The sequence below is a fragment of the Acomys russatus genome, chromosome 17, assembly GCF_903995435.1.
Source record: "Acomys russatus chromosome 17, mAcoRus1.1, whole genome shotgun sequence".
NCBI classification, from domain to species: domain Eukaryota; kingdom Metazoa; phylum Chordata; class Mammalia; order Rodentia; family Muridae; genus Acomys; species Acomys russatus.
The window spans coordinates 36,821,446-36,831,681 of record NC_067153.1 but is presented as its reverse complement, the minus strand read 5'-3'; positions in this window follow the sequence as shown (position 1 = coordinate 36,831,681).

Genomic DNA, 10,236 nt, shown 5'->3' with positions numbered 1-10,236 from the left:
TTTTTTTTCACATTAGAGCTTAATTTTATAACTAAATTCACCATGGGACTTGGTATTTGTGGATGCTAGTATAGAATTTGATTTTATAAATAAATTTACTTTAGGATTTATTATGTAAGGACTGTCAATTAGGTTATATTTTAATGCATCATAGCTACCCATCAAGGATTTTTTATTTTAATTTTTTTTCTGGTAGCCTTTGTTAGCAAAATAATGCCCATGACTAATGCTCCCTGTAGCTTTCTCTATTTAAATTAATCTGGTTCTTTATCCTTTGCAAACATATGTATGATCTGCTTCAATCAGATTTTCTGAAAACAAAGGAAAGTATTTGCCATTTCCCCCCCAAGGGCTTTACAAATGATATGCATTGAACTAATCCAATTGGACTAATATGATTATTTTTGTGTGTATGCAGAAGGGCATGGGTTCTTCAATAATACATGAGAAATGAGAGGGGGCCTCCTGATAATTTCTTTGCATGGATCTAGAGAGCAAGATTTCTGGGCTAAGAACCCATATGGCCACTAAGACTTACTTTTTCCGCATGTATGGTGCCCCTTTGTGAATGAGGATACGTTCTTTAATACAGACAAAGGAGATGCGTTGGCTCACCTACCCTCATACTTATTTTCCAGTGTGAATGCCGTGTAAACACAGACTAAGACTCACATCTAGCCACAGCTGTGGCAGAGACCAGGTGTGGGTACCTAGACTAGCCTGTTGAGGGAAGGACAGTGCCCTTTGTCTAGGTGTGTTCCAGGAGGTGAGTCCTCCCTGGTGTGGGTCCTCCCTCTTTCTTTCTTTCTTTCTTTTTTATTATTTATTATTATGTATACAGTGCTCTGTATGCATGTACATCAGACCAGATCACATTATAGATAGTTGTGAGCCACCATGTGGTTGCTGGGACTTGAACTCAGGACCTCTGGAAGAACAGTCAGTGTGCTTAACCTCTGAGCCATCTCTCCAGCCCCCTCCCTCTTTCTTAAGATGACATTTTGGAGTTCTGACAGCTTTCCTTTGTGGATCTCTCTTATTTATGTTACACACTTTTGGGATATTTCAAAAAATGATGTGTTTTTAATCTTGTGCTGGTTATACCATCACATGTATATGTACACATACATTATTAGGTAATCTATATTTAATACATATGTATAGATATTTAATAGTACACACATACCACGTTCCTCCTCTGTTTTCTATGGCCACTTGTCTGTTTATTCAGGAAGTTAGTTTAGTTATTGTTTTATAGAGGAGGGAGATAAAAGGATCGGGAAATGAGTGGTTTACTTGACAGATAAATTGTGGGCTTATTATTAGGCAGAGTTCATTACAGAACACACAGCTCTGTTTTGCATCCTTTTGTAAAGTTAAAATGTATTAGTTCAAGTTCAAAGACAAACATCAAACCTCACTAGTGGCAGTTTTCACCTGGATGATCGCATCTTCTTCCCATCAGTTTTTACTTTCACTAACGCTATATGAAAATATTTTTATTTACACTGTCCTAAATCACATTAGTTTTCAATAGTCAAATGTTCAAATGGCTATACCTTATTTTTTTCTTGTATAAAGTTTTTATTTATTTATTTATTTATTTTTTAATTTTTAAAAAATTAAAAATTTTTTTTTATTTTTAGGTGCTCTTTTTTAAAAAAAATTTTAAATTTATTCATATTACATCTTGATTGTTAGCCCTTCCCCTGTTTCCTCCCATTCTTCCCTCCCTCCCAGTTCCCCCCTTCTCCCCTCCTCTATGTCTGTGATTGAGGGAGACCTCCGAGAGTAGCATGGAAGAATGGGGAAATAGTAGGACCCACAGGGTCCTGGAAACCTACAAGAAGAACTTTATGACAAGCAGATCTGGGTCCTGGGGTCCTCCTCAAACTAAGGCACCAGCCAAGGAGAATATAGGCAGTAAGCTTCAAACCCCTACCAAGACCTAGCCGACGAACATGATATTCTCCACTGTTGAGTGGAGAGTGAGATCTGACTCTCACACGAATTTTGGTGCCCCTTTTCTTACCATGCCCCCTGGATGGGGAGGCCTGGTGGCACTCAGAGGAAGGATAGCAAGTTACCAAGAAGAGACTCGATATTCTAAGAGCATACCTTATTTTTTTTAATGTAACATTTTCTGAGTAGCAACAAAGTGCATTATATCATAAAAATAGCATTTTCATGTTTTTAGCCACCTAGGATGTGAACTGTCCCTCATTCTCATGAGTCATCATAAAATAACACATTGAAAAAAAAATCTCCATTAAATTAGAAAAGTGTTTAGTATAAAGTATAATATGTCTGAGATATTCCTTGTCCTCTACTAATGCTCATGCTGTTATTTTAAATAATTCACTCTTATTATTTAAGTGAAGTACCACCTCCTGGTCTTTTCCTTTATATCCTTAAAATTAAACTCAATGTCTCCTTGCCATTTCTTAGGCGGTGCCAGCACCTCCTCCACCCTCCTACAGTCAGTCCTGTTGCTTCTGGCTTGTAACATTCTGATGGTTTATCATGGTCTTCCATTGTTGATAAATATTTTACCTAGTAAAGTTGTCTGTGATCTGGATCTTTGTTTTTTTTTTTTTTTTTTTTTTCCTTGTTCACCCATCCAGTAATCTAACCATGTTAACTGTGGAGTGCTCAGGCTAGTTTTTTGTAGGCATAGATTAAAAAAGAAAAAGAAAAACAAAACAAAACAAAACAAAAAAACAACAACCTACTTTATTTAGGGTTCTTAAAGGTTTCTACCTACCTTCCAATCCACTGACCAGTGGTAGGAGAGAACAAAGGTTTATAGGGGTGGAGGGTGTGGACCTCTTTAGACATAGTTCCTTGGGCCAGTTCCACTCTGTTAGGATACCAGCAGTCCAGTCAAGTAGTGAGCACCAAACAGCAACATGATCAAGCAGAAACAGCAAAACTCTGCTGCATTGGCATGGGTCAGCAGACCCAGATGTGATGCCACAAGATATTCTCAGGAGCGTTTCTCATTGCTAAGTGAAGCATCAAAAAAAAAAAAAAAAAAAAAAAAAAAAAAAAAAAAAGAAGACCAGCAAAGCGACACGAACCACTGCAAGGTGCAGTGATGCAAAAGTGTTTTCTCACTGTCTGTAGGCTTCTGTTTATCTCCCCTCAGTGTCCACGCAAGGTTGATTTTGCATCTGGCAAAAACCACGCCCCCTGCACAAGACAATACCCTGCGCCCTCTCATAAGAATACTTCCAGCGAAGCATCATGTGCCCTCCCATGGGTCTTATTTCCACTAACAAAGGTCACAAAGTTGTCTTTAGTAGTGGAAAACTACATCCACATCCCATACTTGAGACCAAAACAAAAACCACATTCACATCACACAACTGAGACTTCAGAGAAACCAGAAACTTCCACTTTATACCTTCTCTGTCCAGGTTGAATTTCTGTTTTCTTTGTCTTCTTAGAAATTTTTGCCTATGTTCCTAGACTCAGATACAGTCATTTATTCTTTTATTAGAAAATCATAGAGTATATATTTTTCTTTCCATCATTTTATTAATGTTTGCTATATCAAAATAAATGTCTTATTTACTTACTAGCATTCACTAACATATACATGATTATTAGCTTCAATAATACCTACTCTCAAAATAACTTTTATATTTCTTCACTAAATGGAAATTTAATGTGACTTACAATAGGTATGAGAAACCCATCAAAGTAAAACTATTGCATAGAAATCTGCCTGCACCCATCATTTTTGTTTTTTGTTTTTTTTTTTTTTGAGACAGAGTTTCTCTGTGTAGCCTTGGCTGTTCTGGACTCGCTTTGTAGACCAGGCTGACCTTGAACTCACAGCGATCCGCCTACCTCTGCCTCCCGAGTGCTGGGATTAAAGGCATGTGCCACCATGCCTGGCTACCCACCATTTTTTAATATCTTAACAATGGTACTGCTCTTACAATACCGCCTACCATCATTGTTGGTCAGAGCATTGCAAATCCAAGCTAGAGAGAGAATTTCTGGCATGTAGTTATGGATCATATGTAATCACAATTATAGAAGGGCAAAGTGTGAAAGATAAAAATGTATCGTTTGGTAATCACACTTAGTTTGAGCCGCTTCTTTTAAGTTTAGTCTTAACCTTGTGCCAGTGGAGCAAGTTGGCACTGTGGTGGCTGCATTACAAACAGAAAGTGATAAAAGGACTGCTTAGCCATCAGCACTGTGGTGTTTGTCTTAATTCAGGAAGAAAAGTATCAAACACAGATAAATGATGGCGGGATCAGCAGGGCAATGAAAGTGGAACGTTGTGCCTCGTGGAAAAACTCCAATCTGTCGAGCTAGATTTGTTAGACTGTGTAGTAGAAGAAACATAAACTCAGAATAAAACACAATACTATATTTAGACTTGGGGATGCTCCAGTGCTGCTGACAGACGGGACGGAGTTATACATGCCGCTTGACTCTGTGGTGCCGTATAGTCAGAAAACCCTAAAAGGACTTTTCTTGGAAAAGTTCAAATATACCGTTCAAATTACTTCTCATTATCCTCTGTTGTGTGCATTTGCGTTTGCTATTTGTATATTTAATAGACATGCAAAAGAAAAAGTTCATGTTCAAATATTTTTTTGCTATTTGATTTGGTAAGAATGCACCAGTATGCATGCTGGGTATTTAATGCATTGGAAGCTAAAGAGAATTGTTATTTAAAATATTTCATTCTTTTGAAGTTTTAAAAACCAGGATTAAAAAGTACCAATTTGCACTAACTCTATAAAAATGCTACCCGTCTTGGAACTACTACACACTAAATAGTAGTATAAAAATAGAACTTTGTAACCAGTAATAAAGGGGAGTTTATTTCCTATATTATTTCAACATGTGTAATTTTAGTTGTTCCTTTTCAAATTATAACTGGATACAAAAAAAAAAACCCTCTTTTCACACCGAAAGGATGTTATTAAGTTTTCCTTGGGGGAGAAAAAGACAGCTGTGTGCAGGCAAGTCTCAAAATAACCTTAAAGATGAATGCAATAGCTTATTAACAGGACTATATTGCAATGAGATGAGGTACAGTGTTTGACGCCTTATCGTTTGCACTGACTTTATTACCGGTTCCCCATGCCTGATGGGGGCTACAAGACAGGCACTCAGCATATTCAAGCTCAGGCCTCACCAATATGCCTTTGGACTAAGGACAGGTGTCCCTTTGTTCTTGAGATCCTATTTGTGATTTTGTTTTGTTTTGTTTTGCTTTTGTTTCTCGAGGACCTTAGCCAAACTCGGATGTCACATGTCAGTGAGAATCCTCTTCCTTTGGCTGGTACTCTCTTAATTACTTTTCTCACCTCTTTTATGATAAAGTATCTAACAGGAACAAGGAAGGAAAGAGGCTTTAGTTTGGCTCCTGGTTTGAGATTGTCTGAGTCTGTCCTGGCAGGGACGTTCATGGCAGCAGGAACACATGACTGGGACGCCTCATCTTAATGGATCAAGGAGCACAGAGTTTGGGCTAGAACTGGAGTGGCCTGTAGTGTCCTGTATCCCCATCCCTACAGCCATGCTTCTGCACCTTGCATAGCTCTGCTCAAGACGAAAAGATTTTATAGACTTTCCCACCAAATAGCGCCAGCACTGGGGACCAAGTGTTCAAATACACAAGCCTAAGGGATCCATTGCCCAAGCTGACCTTAAGTGATCAGCTCAGCTGTGGTGTTATCGCAAGATGACTGATCTCCAAATCAAATCCAGCGAAGGGCCTTCTGGAGATCACTAATGTTGCCTCCAAATTCCCTACAACAGTGTGCTTTATGTTTTCCTCATAGTGATTTCCCCAAAGGAAGCTCCATAGTTTCTTGAAAATTCAACGGGAGCCCACTAATTAAAAAAAGAAAAGAAAAGAAAAGAAAAGAAAACAATTTCTTTAATACTTTATTTTATTTTAGTTTGAAACCCTGGACTCTCTTTACCACACTATGAAGAATCAAAGTATTTCTAGTTTAAGACTAGATAGACTTCTTTCTAGACAATGCTGTGATAAAATACACAGTATTTGCTGCAAAGTGTACACTTGAGTGACATCAGATATGATCCCAATGGTGTGTAAGCATCGCTCCTATCTATATCCTCAAGTTACATTATCCCTAATAAAAATCCCTGAACCCAATAACCAGTGTTTTCCCCCCTGTCCTAATTTAGCTTAGCAGCTATTCTGTTGTCTCTCTCTGGACTTGCTGCTTCTAGTGGAACCACAACGTATTTTCTGTGTTTGGTTTATTTCAGTGGCGTACTACTTAAGAGACCCATCTATGCTCTATGTGTCAGAAAGTTGTTTTCCTGTTTATGTCTGTGTGCTATGCCACTGCATTTTATACTGCACTTCTATGCATTTATCTGGAGGTAGCTAATTGGTCGCTTCTATGTTTTTAGCTATCATGAGTAATGTTACTGCAAACATTGGTTCAACATTCTGTTTAACTCACTGCTTTTAATTATTCTGGATATAAAACTAAATAAAGCCAAGACTGGAAATTTTTTTTGGAAAGTTCTCTTTTTTATTAGATTAAAGAGTTAAATTGGTGTCTTTTGTTTGCTAAGGAAAAAATTTGCCATATGAATATTCAAGTTCTTAGTTCCTAGATTTCACTATCCGCATCTCATCTGAAAGGACTGCACATGAGCTGTCTCTGTGGTCACCATGCTTACCAAGGTCCTTTCTTCATGCTATTATCTTGTAAAATACTGTTTATAAAAATCTATCAAAAATTGAGATAGTTCTTCACTGCTGATCTTCAGGATAGATAGACCCCCCCTCTTTTCTTTTACAATGTTCATATCACACAATCATTTTCTTCTTTTCTTTCTTTCTTTTCTTTTTCTCGTTTTTCTTACCTCATGATAAAGCTGCCGAGGCATTATTCCCATGCAGTCTTAGGAATTTATTTCACAAATTGCTTGAAATGGCACTTGTCACCAGTGAAGGAGTGGAATATAAGGACATGTCATTCTCCTTTTGGGAATGATTATTCTGGACACGGTACTAATTTGCTAACCTGGAAAAAGTCAGTATTGTTTATAAAGACCTTGACATATCCACCAAATTGAGAATTTTAAGTAAATATCACGGGCTTGTACTTGCTGATCCCTGGGGTAATTGCTTAATACAAGTTCCTCAGAGCTCCTTATCCTCGGAAATCATATGAAAACGATGACATTATCAAGGTGGAGGAGGATGAGAGAGGGATAGGGAGAGAACAAAATGAAAGATGGCCTTATTGTAGGACATGAGACAGAAGGTTCATTTCCATGGAGATATTTTATCCTTTCTCCTGGGCTCATTCTTATATCAAAAAGGCAAAAGAGGAGGAACGGGCATATTCCTTAGAGACGCATAGTTAATTATCCCAAATAATGTGGCTCAGGCTGCCAGTTAATGGGAATGGAAATCAAGGAATCTCAGAGACCTGCAGGGCCACATCGCATTTTTTGCCTCCTGCTGTCAGTCTTGCCGTGGATTAGCGCTGGTCCCATAGGCTGGCCAATGACTGAAGTGATGGGATCAGAGAGTTGAATGTTTAGATGGTACTTGTGCTCGTGTGCTCATGTATCTGGATTTTTTGTCGTCATATTTCTAAGTAGAAATCCGGATACCAAGTAAGTTGTCCAGAGAAAGTGGGAAACATAGGGTTGGGGTGCAGGGTGCCCTGATTTGAAAGCCAGAGTAATTTAGCTCTGATTCTGGATTCTGTCACTTACTAGCTATGCATCTTTAATAAGTTACACAACTTCCTTACCTTTATTTTCTTCTTCTATAAGATAGTTCCAGTAAACACTTTTATTCTTGGTATAATGATGAAATAGAGCAAGGTTTATATATTCCTTCTGTTATTGTGTGGCTGCTTTCCCCCCAGTGTGTTAGTGTGTTCTCTAATTTGCACGTTAGGTTGATGCGATGAAAGTGTAGCTGTGCATCACTCATGCCTGTAGGTATCTTAGCATCAGTGTTAATGTAATGTAGTCAAATGTCACCTCATCCATCTTTCTTCAATCCATTCTCCGAAATAAGATTTGAGCAATCACTTTAAAATAAGAGTTTGATTACATTAGTTCCATACTTGAAATGTATCAATGTCAGTTGATCACCATTAGGACCATTAGGACTATCTAAGCATCTTATCAGGGCTTTTGATTGACCTTGGTTTTTTATTCACCATCAATCTTGTCTTCTGCTCTTATTTGTCCTTAGATACAGTTAAGTATCCAAAGTTTCTCAGATTGCCTATTTTTTTTTTTTTTGTAATCTATTATTCTTTCTAGAATAACACAGCATCTGCTTTGCTGGTCACTCTCAAATGGTCTAGAGGCATCCTTGGTACTCTTACATATGGTCTCTGTACGATTACCTGACTATAGTGAGCACAAGCCTCTGGTCTCTACAGAGCAAGAGTTGTCCTTCATTTTCTGGCTGGCCTTTATTTCATTCCTGGAATTCAGTGTATCTCAAAAGACATTTAACAAATCGACAAATGAATAAGGATCTCAGTGCTTTGAAGATTGTTTCATGTCCCCCACTCCCAGGTCAGAGACACAATCTTACCAATATTCCTTGGTGAGCTCAGTTGCACACAGAGTGCACCCCTTTGCTCCACAAGATCTCCTGCAGCCTCATGGGTTCAGAGAACAGGAGCAGGGCCCACTGTTGAGTTAACCTTTCTGATTGCTGTGACCAACTACCCAACAGAAGCAAGCTAAAGGGAGAAGAAGTTATTTTGGCTCACAATTCAGAGCAGGGCATGCTGCGAACTTACACCTGGATCTGTTCATGTCTTGATACTTGTGGAAGCTGAGAACTAGGATGGGAACCAGAAGTGGGCATCAGTTGCAGCCCCTCTCCACAAATTTTATTTACATTCTCCAGTTAGATGGCATCGTCTCGCATATCCACGAGGCACCTGAATTGTTGCAGAGGCAAAGTGTTTAAAACTGTAATCCTGAGGGGGAAAACATTCAAACTACAACACAGGTAAAATATCTTCATCAAATTCTAAGAGGTGGGATGAGGGGCCAAAGTCTAGGAAGAGGGTGAAGAAGAGTAATATAGTCTAATGGGAAGTCTTTAAGTCACAGGGGACATGCCATTAAAGGGGACTGTGGGTCCTTTTTATCCCACCCTCCTTTCCTCCTAGCCATGACATAGATGGGATTTGTTCTGCCACATGCTCCTGATGGTGTGTCCTGCCTTGCCAACATGCCTAAACCAGTGGGTTGAATCAACTTTCCCAAGTTTTGTTCCCAAATCACCTTACTCTATGTAAGTGATTCTCCTTAGCTTATTTGTTACAATAACAGAAAGCTGGTGAACACAAAGGTCCTTTTGAAATTCCTGTATCAGAGCAGTAAATATATGACTCGGCCACATTTTCCTGTGGTTGTGATCCTTATGAGCCATAAACTGCCCAGAGAGAAGCTCTGTGTTTTACCTGCATTTGACTCTCAGTCCCTGCGTGCTGTGCCTATGACACTTGGACTCTCTGTGCCTGCTGTTTGAAGAGTGGGGGGATGCCCTTGGCCCCTGTGCTTTTTCACAGTGATGACCTGCCTGTGTGGATCATGCTCCAATTATTTTACAATATTAAAGATGCAGCTGAGTTTACCGAAGAAGGACGGACACACACACACGTACGTACACACACACACACGCGCGCGCGTGCGCGCTATTTTACATACATTGTATTCTAGAGAAAGAGATTAAACTGCATGGTACAAATAAGGCTCTGTAATGATACCAGAAATAAGAAATTATTGAAAATTCTACCTTCCTACCTTTCTGTTTTCATTTTGTACACTTCTTTCTGGATGTGCGGAATACAAAATTGTGATTTTTGTACACCTTCAATCCAGAATAAATCAAATACCTCATTCTTTGCCTTTTGTTTACTATGTCATATTTAGTGGATTGCTACACAACCATCTTTCTTGCTTTATAGCCAATTTACTTATTTAACTAAATTTATAACATTAAACTTTTGGGATATAAGCCAGGAACAGTGACTGGTACTTGTAATTCCAGTACTTGGGGAGGCAGAGGCAGGTGGGTCTCTGTGAGGTTAGCCTGGTCTACAAAGCAAATCCAGGACATCCAAGGCTACATAGAGAAACCCTGTCTTGCCTCCTTGCCTCAAATTCAGCTAGTCTCACTTTTAGAAGATATTTTTGAGTGTTGGAAAGACTATTTCTTTTGTATGTTTG